A 13,745-nucleotide genomic window follows, 5' to 3' on the forward strand; every position below is an offset into this window, starting at 1 on the left:
GTGGTATATTTCCTGGTCTCACGATTGTGGTGGCGGACGAACTCCTCCTGGGCATCCTGGTGTCACAAGGGATGACATGAGACATTTACAGCCAAACTTTAACCAATAGATGGCGCTAGTTGATTAATTAATCACTTATGAGCCGCGCTCGCTAGATAAATGCTTTCAAAGTTAAATGACTAGTTATATTTTATAAAAAACAAGTCACTCTTTACTCAAAAGTAGTTAATCTTTTTCAGCATCTAAAAATACAGTCATGTTAGTTAAATACAATTATATATGTATGTTATATATCCTGCCTGGAAGTCAACAAGCAAACGAACATAAAGGTTTTCGTTTCATTAAATTTCCTATAGTCTATGAGTAATATCTTACACAAAATGCATAATGATGATATATTGGTTACGCTATTGTATATTTAATACTAGCGACCCGTCCCGTCTTCGCACGAGTGCAATTTATTAAAAAAGATATGATAAAATTATATGATGTATGTATCATTTATTTACTGATATGATATGATGTATTTATAGCACTCGGAAATAATGAAACTTTTTACGTGTTAATTTTTTTTCGAAATGTCTTATTAGTTCCAAACAATTTTTACTTCTTTACACTTAGTATCAGAGATTGTTAATGGGCGTGAATTTAGTAAATAACGGAAGGTATAATAGTTAAATGTAATTAAAATACTTATGATATTTCTTTTTCGTATATGGGTTTGTTAAAGAACGAAGCAGATTATAGTTAATGACGGCAAATAGATACAAAAACTTAGAATAATCAATAATAATCAAAGACAAAACAATTTAGCACCTTCTTCTGCTCTGTTTGTCAAACTTTAATTTTATTGATTTATTAGTTATTTACGATCTTTAGTTTTATAAATTAATTAATTGTCAATACCTGTAAATTGATATCTTAACATTCCTTTTTGGGCATTTGCTCAGGATTTAAAAAAAAATCTTGACGTTTGTTGTATCGTAACTGATAAATATCGTTGATTGTATCGTTGATTTTGATTTCTTAGCATTAACACAGATTGATTACTTATGTTTTTAAAACATTGTTAGAAATAAGACGAAAATGTTTTTTTTTTGTTAATTTAAGATACGGTGGCTTATTTTATTACGATTCTATTCGGTCTAGTGGTTCACAAGCAACATGTGAAGCGACCGTGACCTTTTTTATAAAAAGTTTTTTTTTAAATTATTATTAACAGAATATATTACTAGATAATAGTTATTAAGGTAAGAACTTAATTGAAGAGTCAATGAACTTTTAATTTTAGTTAAGTAAGCGTAAATGACGTTTTCTTGGCTACATTTCGTTTGTAGATTTTGAGTGTATAAAACTAAATTTTAAATTACATTCGTATATAAAGAATCTAATCTACAAAAAGCGACGTTTGAAATATCTATTTGATTTTAAAGTTAATGTTGAGTGTCTTAATTAAGGCCATGTTTTAAATTACCTGGTTTAATAGGTAAGTATTGAGTGATGTTATATACTTAATTTATTAATAGCAAGTGCACAATATTTTTTATATTTGTTTTGCCTAAAAACCTTAATAGACGTTGCTTGGAAAAGATCAACGTAAATGATAACTTTACCTCTGCATATTTTATAGTTTCCCTGTCTTTCTTTTGTAGCATTTTTTTATACATTGCGTGCAATGTTGATTAAAGAATTAAAGCAATAATGGTTGCAAAGGTATGGACTGATCCATTTTGATCCTACGGTATTCTAAAGAATGTGGACGCGTCCCGGCGAAAGTGAGCTCTTCCAAGTGTGCTCGAAGTTTTAAAGCGATAGGAGCAATGAAGAGCTCTCGCGGCATGGTACGGTCTTCGTGAGGAATAACACGCGCCTTGTCTTTCTTTCCTTTAAAATCCTTTTGGAATTCGAAGCTTAAGTAGCAGAAACCAAGAATCTCCTTAAGAGTTTCGCAGATAATGGTCGGTCATGTTTGTTTTCGATCGCGAAAGGACCGATCCATTTTGGAACTTTTCCAATACTCTCCGTTGAAGATGATGTTCGAGTAAACATATTGATCCCACCAGCGGAATTAGCCTCTACTTCCACACCATATAATTGGTGGCTGGTGACAAAAAATTCATACTATTTTATGTATTAATTCTATGTTTAGTTACAATTTTTAAGCTTTAGTATAAAGGTTACGAGGTCGATCAAGTTGCACGGGTAATAAGTATTCGGCAATTGACACGATTACAAGGACTGGCGCCAGCACTCGTTTAGAAATTCCTATAAAATTACGGATTATCTTAATAACATTAATTAAAAAATTTAAAAAAAAAAAACAACTTCGATATTTATCATTGAAAATATTGAAGCGATAACTGGAATTAAAAATATAAAAGTCAACGTTTTTCATTATAAATAAAAACAGTAAGTAGGTATAAATTTAATTTTTTGATTTATTCCTTCATTCAATTTAAAACGAAATAGATTGATTGAAAAGCTTCAGCAAGAAGCGAGGGAACGGAATTTCCTTTCAAGAAAAGTCTAGTGCCTGCGCTAATTGGGCATTAGTCGTAAGCCGTACTTTGTCGAGACACATTTTTGTCATTGAAATTACAACTCTGTCTTCTCTTGTATATGACATAGTATCAATTGATGAAGCATAAAAAATATTATATCATTGTTAAAAAATTGCCTTCTTGAGTAACGTACAGAAAGTATAAACTATAGATATAATCCTTTTAAGTCTGTTAAAGGCTTAATAGTGCGTAGATCTGACAGCGCTCGTTTGTTTGGTTACATTTATTTATAAACCTGTTATATATATAATACCATGTCACAATAATCTATTTGATCTTATTTAACATTTTATAGTAAATTCAGTGTTACTTTACTTTGATATGGTTCTGCACACATTATTGATTCCGACTGTACGAGTACATAGATTATACGAACAATTCAAGCATAAAAAGTATCGCAATAGCTTTAAGAGGCGCTCTACTGGTAATATATCATATTTTCTACAGCTCTAACGACGTGTTTAATTCAGAAAACAGTTTTTAACGCATTCCTTCGGTGGTCAAATGAACGCTCGTTTCTCATGTCCTTTTCTGTTAATTAGGCTTGAATTGATTGAAGTTATGATCTCCTAAATAACTCTTGACAATAATTAAACTAAGTTCTAAACATGTGTGTCAATAATATGTTGCCATTAAAAAAATAAATTACCACGGCATTATGTCTTTTTTTTAACCATGTTGTGTTTTTCGATTGTGACGAATTTTATACCGGTTAAATAAAAAAAAAACTGTTGAAATAATAATTATTATTACAATTATTTAATAAACCTGTTACTTATTTACAAAATAGTCGGTTGATTCTGTTAAAATATTATTATTTAATTCTTATAACAAAATAAATCACAGAAAATTTAAGGTATTATTAAATGTTTATTGATAAAAACAAATTCCACACGTGTTTATAGTTTTCAGAGTTACTTAATGGTGGTCTATTTCTCATGAGAATTGTTCTTATACATCGTTCCATCTATGAAACTAATTGGATAATTGTAGTGTGATGTCGATCACACAATAAGAAAATTTGTCGTAAGCTATGTTTAGGTAGGTACGTGAATTTAAAAATAATGGTTGACTCCTCTACATTTCATACATGTGTAAAGTTAATTGTTTACATGTAGAGTCCAACAAGAAGTTTGACGTCCTTTGTGACGGCCTTCATCTATATACACTGGCGACACGTTTAAACCACTTCTATGGTTGTGCGTTTATCATACATATGTAAGTATATAACAATACAGAGTAATACTGTTTGCCAATAACTTAGAAAGACTTTGAAACAACAATCTGAGAGTCGGTTTTTTTTTTTATAATATTATGTAATTGTATTGATATAGGTACATAATTATGTCAAATTGTTGTATTACAAAAATTAAATTGAAAATGTTGATCGTTCACCGTTACGTTTCGAATCCATATTTACGCAGGTACGACACTCAAATATAATAAAAACAATAATTTAGAGTTATCATTAGTGGGTAGGTACTTATGTTAATAGTTTTAATAATTACTGATATTGTTTTTAAATTTTATTTAAGCGAAGCTTCATGGGAAGTGGATAGAGTAAAATTTTGAGTACAATTTTTTTATATAAACTACAACACCCAGAAACAATAAAAAGGTTTTACGCAAATTAAAAAATAATTCTTTCTGTCATTTGAACTGAGTTGTCGCTTTTTTTTATCTTTAGTGTTAGTAAATGCTCCAAATTCAAATTCAAAATCGCCTTAATACGGATATTCATGAATGCAAACCAAGATAAGATATTATCAGTGGTCTTAAGCATTTGGCATTGTTAGGGGTTAGATAGTTAAGTCTTGAATTGCGAAATTGTCAATGCACGTAACATGATCACATTATATGTTTATCTGATTAAATTCGCATATTTCATGCTACAATAAAACTAAATGAAATGTGTTAGGAGCAATTGAACCTTCTATGTTACGTAATACACAACCTAAGGAATAATATCTAAAGTGTGTTACTTGAGTATATTAATGATTAGTTCACGTGAAGGCGCCAAGTATATTTTACAAAAATATATTACAAAGGACGCATTACCTTTAAGTCAAACACCATATTTTGAATCTAAGCATTTACAATCGCTATCAAATTGCTATTCAAAAAACAATAACAATCAATAAACACTTCTATGCTATACTATCAATGTTCAAAATCGCGTAAACGATTTACTGCGCTCGTTAATTTTAATGTAAACAGTATCTTTGCTTAGACAGGGTTCTGAAGATCTAAATAGTTGACCATTTGCAGTGATATGATTAAGTAAGCCTTATTTCGTGGTACATAAATTTGAAAATGTGATTTCTTATTTTAGGTGACTGCAAAATATCTTTGACTAAGTAAAGTTGGCTAAATCTTTTAAGGTAATCTAGCAAGATTCTTGTGGTCTCGAAAGATGTAAGGTGCCTTGATCTGAGTGATTAGTGATTGATGTCTCTGATAAACTTTTGTATTGTGGCAACATTGTTAAGGTTTTGCATATGAAGTAAAGGAGATAAATCGACAATAGATAAATAAATTTAAAAGTCACAAGTGTCGTTTAATTAATGACCAAAAAGCTGTTGAAAGATAATGTTGGGAAACATGTCATGGGCTATCACGGATATGTCATACATTACCTACTTTTACATTTTGATTCTCTAAATTAATTGCTGATTTATGCTGAAAGAAATCTCTTCATTGGACACACTGGACTTCTTCATTTTATACATAGGTTTTATTTTCATTTCATTGGTACCGACTAATTTTAAAAAAAAATATAGGACGCTTTTGTGGAAAAAGTTATTACATACGTACAATAAATGAGTTTAAGGTTGATAGAACATCTTGAAAATAAAAAGCCTATTTATTTTTTATATCGATTGGAAGTGAGTTATCATAAATCGACAAAAAACCCAAATAGTTTGAGACAAGGGCAGGAAAAGGAAGAATTAATAAGTGGAATTTAATTTAATTTGACAATAAACTTTTGACTGAGTACGTAATGTAAACCTTGTAAATGTTCCCCTAAGGCTAAAGGCTTCTCTTCGTTTTATAGGAAAGGTTGAATTTTATTACACCACGTTTCACCAAGGTGGATTAGTAGATACATAAGTGGCAGATTTTCACCAATCACATGTAGGATTCCCCGTGACATTTTTCACCACGGACCACGAGACAATTTGTTAACACCCATTAAGCACATTAAAATTCAGTGATACTCATCTGGTTTAGTTTCAGATGTTTTAAGTATCCATCACGGTAATGTTGCCGAAGTTAATATGATCAAAATTCGGATCATTAATGGGTTACGAGTTTCAATGAGTATTAGCGTAGCAGTTGAATCACTCGATACAAAATTTCATTCATTACATAGAATTGTTGCTAGCCTTCATCGTATATATGAACATGTGATAAATTTTATGTAGAGATAAGACATTCATATTGTTGACTGGCTCGTTGGTCTAGAAGCTAACTTATAAGACTACAGAAGTCGACGTATTGAGTTCAATCCCAGTTTTGGATCAATGAACAGATACTCGGTTTTTCACTTAAGAAGATTTTAATAGTACTCCGAAGATTGATATATGGCAGTGTTTACACTGCTGTAACTCGGATTTTTTTATAAATCTTTCCTTTTGGTTAATCTCTGTTCCAGTCGTATCAAATTTGTCGTCGCATAGGATCATTAGCGTGTAGTAATAGAGAATGAAAACAAAAGTTTGAACACATATAAACACACCTTGAGAATGGGTACCGCAACCAAAATTGGCCAGCATCACCATTCTATAAATAGAAATATAAATATTTTTAAATATATATAAATAATAATAATAATTTGTTAGAATTGTTATTTTTTTAGTGAATTAAAAAATTTTCATTAATATCTATGAATCTGCGTGACCTTATTATTCCTTTTTTGGGATTATAATCCATAACTTATCTTTAATGGAAATTTACGATGTTGTAATTAGCAGACTTATTATTATTATGAAAAAAAAGTTATATTATGTTGCTTTCAAGAAAATCTTATATAAATTGATTCTAGGACTTCGAGGAAGGGAGAAGCATTAAAGTTTCTTGGGAGGTTCGTTTTCCTAAATGACTAGTTTATTCATCATTATCATATCATGTAAATGCAGTAATTGTATGCTTATGTCACATCTAATATCAAAAAGTGATAGACCTTAAACCACGTTAGCCTTGACCAGCGCATCAGCCTATACGAGAGTTGTCACTGCTGGCGAATGCTTCAAATCTTCTTGTTTTACATTTATTTTTATCTCACCATTAATTAAATCCACATACCTATTCTTTACCGTGCCCTATATGCAATGGCGTAACAAATCGTAAGTTATATTTCAACTTGACATAAAATTCAATCGTCGCATATTAAAATTAATCATTGCAAACTTGACTGAAACAAGTCGAATTCAAGTAAGAAATCAATCAATCACAGTTAGATAACGAGTAACATATAAAATCATCAATATTTTTGCCGACTACCGTTTACGGTCAATCTCCTTATATGGTGCAATGGCTGTGTCAAAGTGGTCAAATCGTGTCGCTCGGTCGCACTGAGTCACGTTTGTTATAATATTATTATATCAATATTTATTATTTTTCTTTATATTTCTGATTGATATATGAAAATTGGATAGGAGATTATATTTTATAACCAAAAAATTGGTCTTTTGGAAATTTAATTGATGGAAATTGAAGAGATAGGTGAGGCTGGTACTTAGTTGTTATTCATGTCATGCGTAAGGTACGTTCTGATCTGTGATTGGTTGTGAAGGTTGACAATAATATTTTATTTTATTTGGATATTTTCTGATGCTCTTAGAGTAACGAAAGGGTTTGAAGGATTTTGTTTTTGTAATTGGCCTTAATGCGGTCCCAATATGGGAGAAAGTTTAGTATGCTTTATTTTTGTTTTATACTAGCAGCTCTTATCTTATCTGTACTATTTTGTCTCCGTGATTCGTAGCGTTGTTTTATATAGTCTTAATCTATTAGATACTTTTGTCTATAACGTAAAGAAATTTTTTCTAGTCGTTCAAATAAAATTTGAGCCTTATCTATACTAATATTATAAATGGGAAAGTAACTCTGTCTCTCTGTCTGTTTGTCTGTTGTTCTTTCACGGCTAACATACAACAGCTAACAAAGTAGCTTAACGCTGTCTGTCTCTATGTATGCTCAGATCTTTAAAATTACAGAACGTATTTTGATGCGGTTTTTTTAATAGGTAGATTGATTCAAAAGGAAGGTTTATATGTATAATAAATGCACAATATAGTAGAAGAACACTAAAAAATAATTTAAGTGATTTCTAAAGTGATGACGTAAACAAATACATTTTTTTGCGCTTACATTGCAAACGCTGGCTGATCCTAACGAGATAGATCAAAATAGTGTCTTACATACTACAGAATGTCTTACATACTGTAGTATGTAAGACATTCTGTAGTATATTTAGTATCAGTATTGCACCCGTGCGAAGCCGGGGCGGGTCGATAGTTTGGTATAAAACCCGAGAGAAGCCGCGAGCGACAATTAGTACCTATTATACGTATATTTGTGTTTGTAAGTTATTTCTAATAAACTAGTGATTTTGTATTAGTCCTTTAAATTCGTTTACAATTTATAACGTTGCAAACGTAATGTCTTAAATGATTCCACTTAATTGGGCAGTGTAAAGTAAGAATTAATTAGTACCGCCTACTGGAGTGAATCATCATAAGACGCAAATTTTATTTATGATTTCCTGAATCACGCTATAAAAGCTTTGCGAATAGTTGCTATAAATAGATTGTGACATTATAAACAAATCTGAATAAAATTTAAGATTTGCGTTTTACATTATCATTTAAAAAAAAGTTACTTTATTAGTATTCAAAATATAATATACGTATTATAAGAACTATTTACATTTTGTTCTTGCGTAAGGGAGGACAAAGCAAGATATTCGTTTGTAATACATAGTCAAAAGAAGACTCAACTTTGATTTCCACAAAGCTGGACTTAGTAATAAAGTCTCGTAAGGGCGATGCTGACGAAAGTGTCAAGTCTTAATTGATGCTGTTGCATCTTTGTTGTTTCTGAGTTCTGAGTTGATTTTTGAGATCAAATCAACGATTTGCCAACTTATATACTACCATTCTTAAAGGCTATGCGGTATCGTATTTTGCCGGACTAATGTAGAATTTAATTTAATATTTTATACCTCGAGGAAAGATACAACACAAAAGATGTGTTTAGGCATAGTCTATTGCTTCTCATACAGGATATTTTGCGAAGAATAATGGTTCCAGGATGGAAGCTACGTGACAAATGATCATTATCATCATCAACCAATAGCAATCCACTGCCGGACATGGGCCGGACATTGGGACATTGGGTGAGCCCAAGGTGCACGAAGCTCCCAGTTCTAACATATTTTCTAACATGGCAATATTAACATGACGGGACATTTGGCTCAAATAAAATTGGCCAATTCAGGACTGTTAAATACCTTCCATTTATAGGCACAAACATAATTTAGTAAAGTAATTTATAGTGACACGACTTGCATTTACCTTGAATTGCGACATGTTGACAAGAAAAAAGAGTTTAATTTTATTGAGGCTACATTTCGTACATAAATTGGGATCGTTATTCAAAAGAATCGCAATGCCATTGAACCATCTATTCTTGTAAACGAATAGATTATGACAATCCATGATCTCACAGGTCTAAGCCTTTCCCAATCACACGTTCACCATTCCTAATACGTCCATGTCAGGTGGACATGCCCTATTTACGACAACCCCAAAAAGAGCACTCGTGAAACGACACGGAAATAATATTAGACTTTATTCCCTTGATTTAAAGACTGTTGTAATTGAAGTTGACAAGACCGAGTTGCTTTTGTCACTAGTCGTGTGTTCAAAGCTCACGATCATAGAACGTATTGTATTTCTTTATAAATGATTACAAAAATGAGCTCATGACCGTAGTCAGGTCTTGACAATTGGGCTACGTGATTGAATGAAATATTAGACTGAAACAAGTACTCGGTAATGAGAAATGACATCCTAGTTAGTACTCATCGATTCTTGGAGACCACTTGAGATCATCTTTAAGTTCTTGAAAAACAATTGAGTTCCTATTTACGACAAATCTCGAAAGATCAAAATGGCATCATTTTATGATAGCTGCTATTTTCTATCTATCCTTTTATTTTATATTGGAATTTAACCCACAAATATAACATTTCTAAATAAGAATTATAAATATAAAATAATATATGACATATATTACATACATCGCAAAAGTTTTGAATTGGTTCATCGGTCGGTTTTAAGATATAAATATCCTATCATGCAAACTTTTGTTTTGTTTTTTGACCGAATGAATGAAACAAACGCGTTGAATACCACACTATACAGTTACACAAATAAAATTCAGACAATCTTACTATACATTAAGTGGATTAAACACCAAACATTAATTATAAAAAAATTATGACACACTATACATACTATAATAAATAAATTTTCAAGATATCAACTCTACGTTTGTTGTATTTCATATTACATTGGTAATTAAAATTCAATAAAAACCTTCACTCTCAACTGACGATGACATTATAGAGAAATACTTAATTCATGAAAAGTTAGTCTGGTTAAACTAACTATGGTGATTTGAAAGTGTTACGTTGGCGTATATTGCCTTTATATTATGAGTCCCACGCAAGTCCGCAGGAAGCACTAGCTAACAGTGGGCGTGGGAATATGCAGTTTCTCTATGAGTATATTTGCGAGTTTTTACAAGAGGTTGATTATAAATTAAGTATATCTTAATACGTAGACATCGAAAATATCATATGTAGGTTTAATTGCTTGACAAACAACAGAACACACAATATTACATATATTTATATTATATCATATTTAAAAAGGTAAGTTTTATATTATAATACTTCATTGGTTAAATCGACTGATTCTATAACCAATATAAACAACATTTATTTTTCGTTTTTTTTTTTTTTTTTATTTTACTAATTTTGTTTTACTTTTATTTCTGTGTGTTTCGTTTTGTTTGTGGTGTACAATAAAGTATATTTTATATATATATATATATATCATAAAATATTTTTTGGCTTAATGGAGTACTTTATAATATTCAAACGAAAAATAATGTATGAAAAAAACTTTCACTTCAAATAATAAAAACTCATGTTATAATCGATGCAACACTACCTATATTATTGGTCGCCATCTTTGATTTTGTATTTAAAAGAAAATAATCATCGACATTCATTAAAATAACGAAGTTAATTATTATTATTATGTAATATTTATAAATGGTTAATATTACAATCGCCTATTTGTTTAAATTGAGGAATACTTTACTGGAAATGTTTCGGGAAGACTACGGTTGCCGTCAAATGATTAGTCGGATCAAAGACGTAATTGAAAACGGAACATTTTATTATATGAACATTACGGGTCATTTAGTAATATCATAATAGAGTCCTAATCATATTTTAATTTTTTTTTGTTTTTTATTACAAATAATAATAAAAAGTTAATATATTTTACATTGTTTATTTGTTGTCATAAACATTTATTTAAAAAATTGGGTTACTCTTTTGGCGCGGAATGTCGTTTTCGCTCGCGCAATTAGAAGTCCAGTAGATCATACCAGTTGACACGGTGTACATATAGGGTCGCAGCTCACACGAAGCGCTAACTTGTATCTAGGTGAGGGCTAGGATATTTTTCTCACACTAGAATTACAGAATCTAGATACACTGCGCCCTGCTAGGCGCCTGCGTCACCCGCAGCGTTCTTAAGTCATGTGTACATAAGATTTATTTACCTAATTCTACGTTTTTTTTTAAATGTAATTATTTAAAAAATATCAATTGAAATATATTATGTATTATTATTGTTGGCTTCAGCTATAGTTTTTTTTATATTCTACATAATATGTATGTATTTGTATTGTAAGCGAAACTTACAAAGACCGTTACCACTAGATATACTGTAAATAGGGACGTAGGGACAAAAAACTGGCAACATTTCTCAAAAGCAATATAATAAAGCAAAAAGGTACGATGTTACATTAAAAAAACCGTAGTTTACGAGAATCTTGGATAAGTAATCAGTGTAGTCTTAAAAAAATCATAATTCTATTATATCTTATATATTCTATACATATCTGCATTTTTATCTATTTAACTCCCAAAACATACAAATTCTAAATTGAAATAACAGAACAGAAAAAAAAATCTAAATTTAAAACTTGAAATAAAACTACAGTCCATTATGCATGTAGCCGAAGTTGACATAAAACAAACAAGTACAATTTCATGGTTATACTTCCAAACGTATTGGTAATCAATCTCACTGTTTTGGATTCCAACGAGGCATGTTTTAAAGTCTTCGCTTATTAGGACTGTAACAAATTTGATGTATTTGAGTGATATTGCTGTAATTAGATCGAGTGTCACTAATTATAACTCGACTAAATTAATAACAATATTGTCCTGTAGATATATGTACATATACAGGTATGTACATAAATATATATGTGGAAAATAGTTTTCTTGTTTTATAGTTGTTGTCAGTTTTGAATTCGTTTAACCTCCAATTATCTTAAAGTGTTTATTTTTATAAATTCGATTATCTCACTTTACACGTCCAACCAAATATATTTGGTAGAGCCTTGTGCAAGCCAATTTTGCTATGAAAGAGAGCCCAGGGCAGTTGCCCTCCCTTAAATCCGGCCTTGAGCTTGTATAACTATGTAAAGCAGTGCCTGTATAGTGTGGATTTATACAGGCTCTTAGATTACTTTACTTTTTATGTTTTCCGACATGTTTGGTTTTACCACGTATCTACCATAGCTGTTAAAGTACAAGTTGGAGCCAGTTTAATAACAAAAGAAGTTCAAATATATAATCTACCTTTAAGAAAGGTAAATATAGAAATTTATATTATTTTCATCGTTCATTTTTAAAGAAGCAATTATTCTGATTTATTTTCAACTTAACGGCATTTAACGACACCTTCGATACTCCGAGAAGGTCATCATATTACCAGCGATGTTTTTTTACAGCGACACAGAGTTCGGACGGTACATTAACTGGTAGTAATCAAAAACATGATTTACACATAATTGTTTTTAATTGTATTTTGATTTATGTTAACGGAACTCTGTTTTCAGTTAAGGGCAGGAGTTTTTTCTATTACATAGTTCAGTGTTTGTTATTAACTTTGATATTTATGTGCGAAAAGGTATTAAATATTATATTTAAAAACACAATCAATATTTTTTTATGAATTAGGAGAAACCTTTAAAACCGAAACCCACATACCCCGGATTCCGGGGTATGTGGGTTTCGGTTCACTCTGCTCATTCTCTGTTCCCGTTCCCGTTCTCTGAGAGAAAGATATACATAAATATATTATTAGTTAAATTAAAGTTAAATCTCCTTGCAGAAAAGCTTTGTTGACGTAAGTTAACAAAAAATAAATTATTGTATTAATTGCATTGTTAAAAAAGTTTACTATTTTAATGTATGTAATTTAACATTAAAAAAATAACATTTATTTCACACACATTTATTTAAAAATATATTTAATGAAAAAATAATAGTAATAAGAAAATTTAAATGCACATATTGTTATATAAGACTGGCGCTCTAACGTCACATATTCTTTATCTTGATCATAAAATGAATCTTCTGAAATTCGTGTCTTATTTATACCAAAATATTATTCCACATGCTACTTGTCTCTTAAACTTAAAACTTAAACAATGCTCCTTGTGCCTTATATGTCGTCGTAACTTTTAACAGATTAAAAAGTACGGGTCAATGAACTTTGTATTAAATAAATGCGATTGTTATTAATACATTTAAACGTGTACATATAACGACTGACTGTCATAGCGGTAACCATTCTAACCTACCTGATTGCTTTGGGTTCCTAAATAGTCGAGGATTTGTTTATACAAATATCTTATATAAGAACATTTCATCTATATCAGGTGTGTTTTTGTTGTTTACTACAGCCGTGCTTCGATGAGTACGTTGATTTGTCATGCCGGTTGTAATGATAATGTAAGTTTTAATATTTTTTTCTATGAACCATAGAAGAGTTTAAAATGTTTTTATTATTAATAATATATTTT

The sequence above is a fragment of the Vanessa atalanta genome, chromosome 14, assembly GCF_905147765.1.
Source record: "Vanessa atalanta chromosome 14, ilVanAtal1.2, whole genome shotgun sequence".
In the NCBI taxonomy this organism is placed as follows: Eukaryota; Metazoa; Arthropoda; class Insecta; order Lepidoptera; family Nymphalidae; genus Vanessa; species Vanessa atalanta.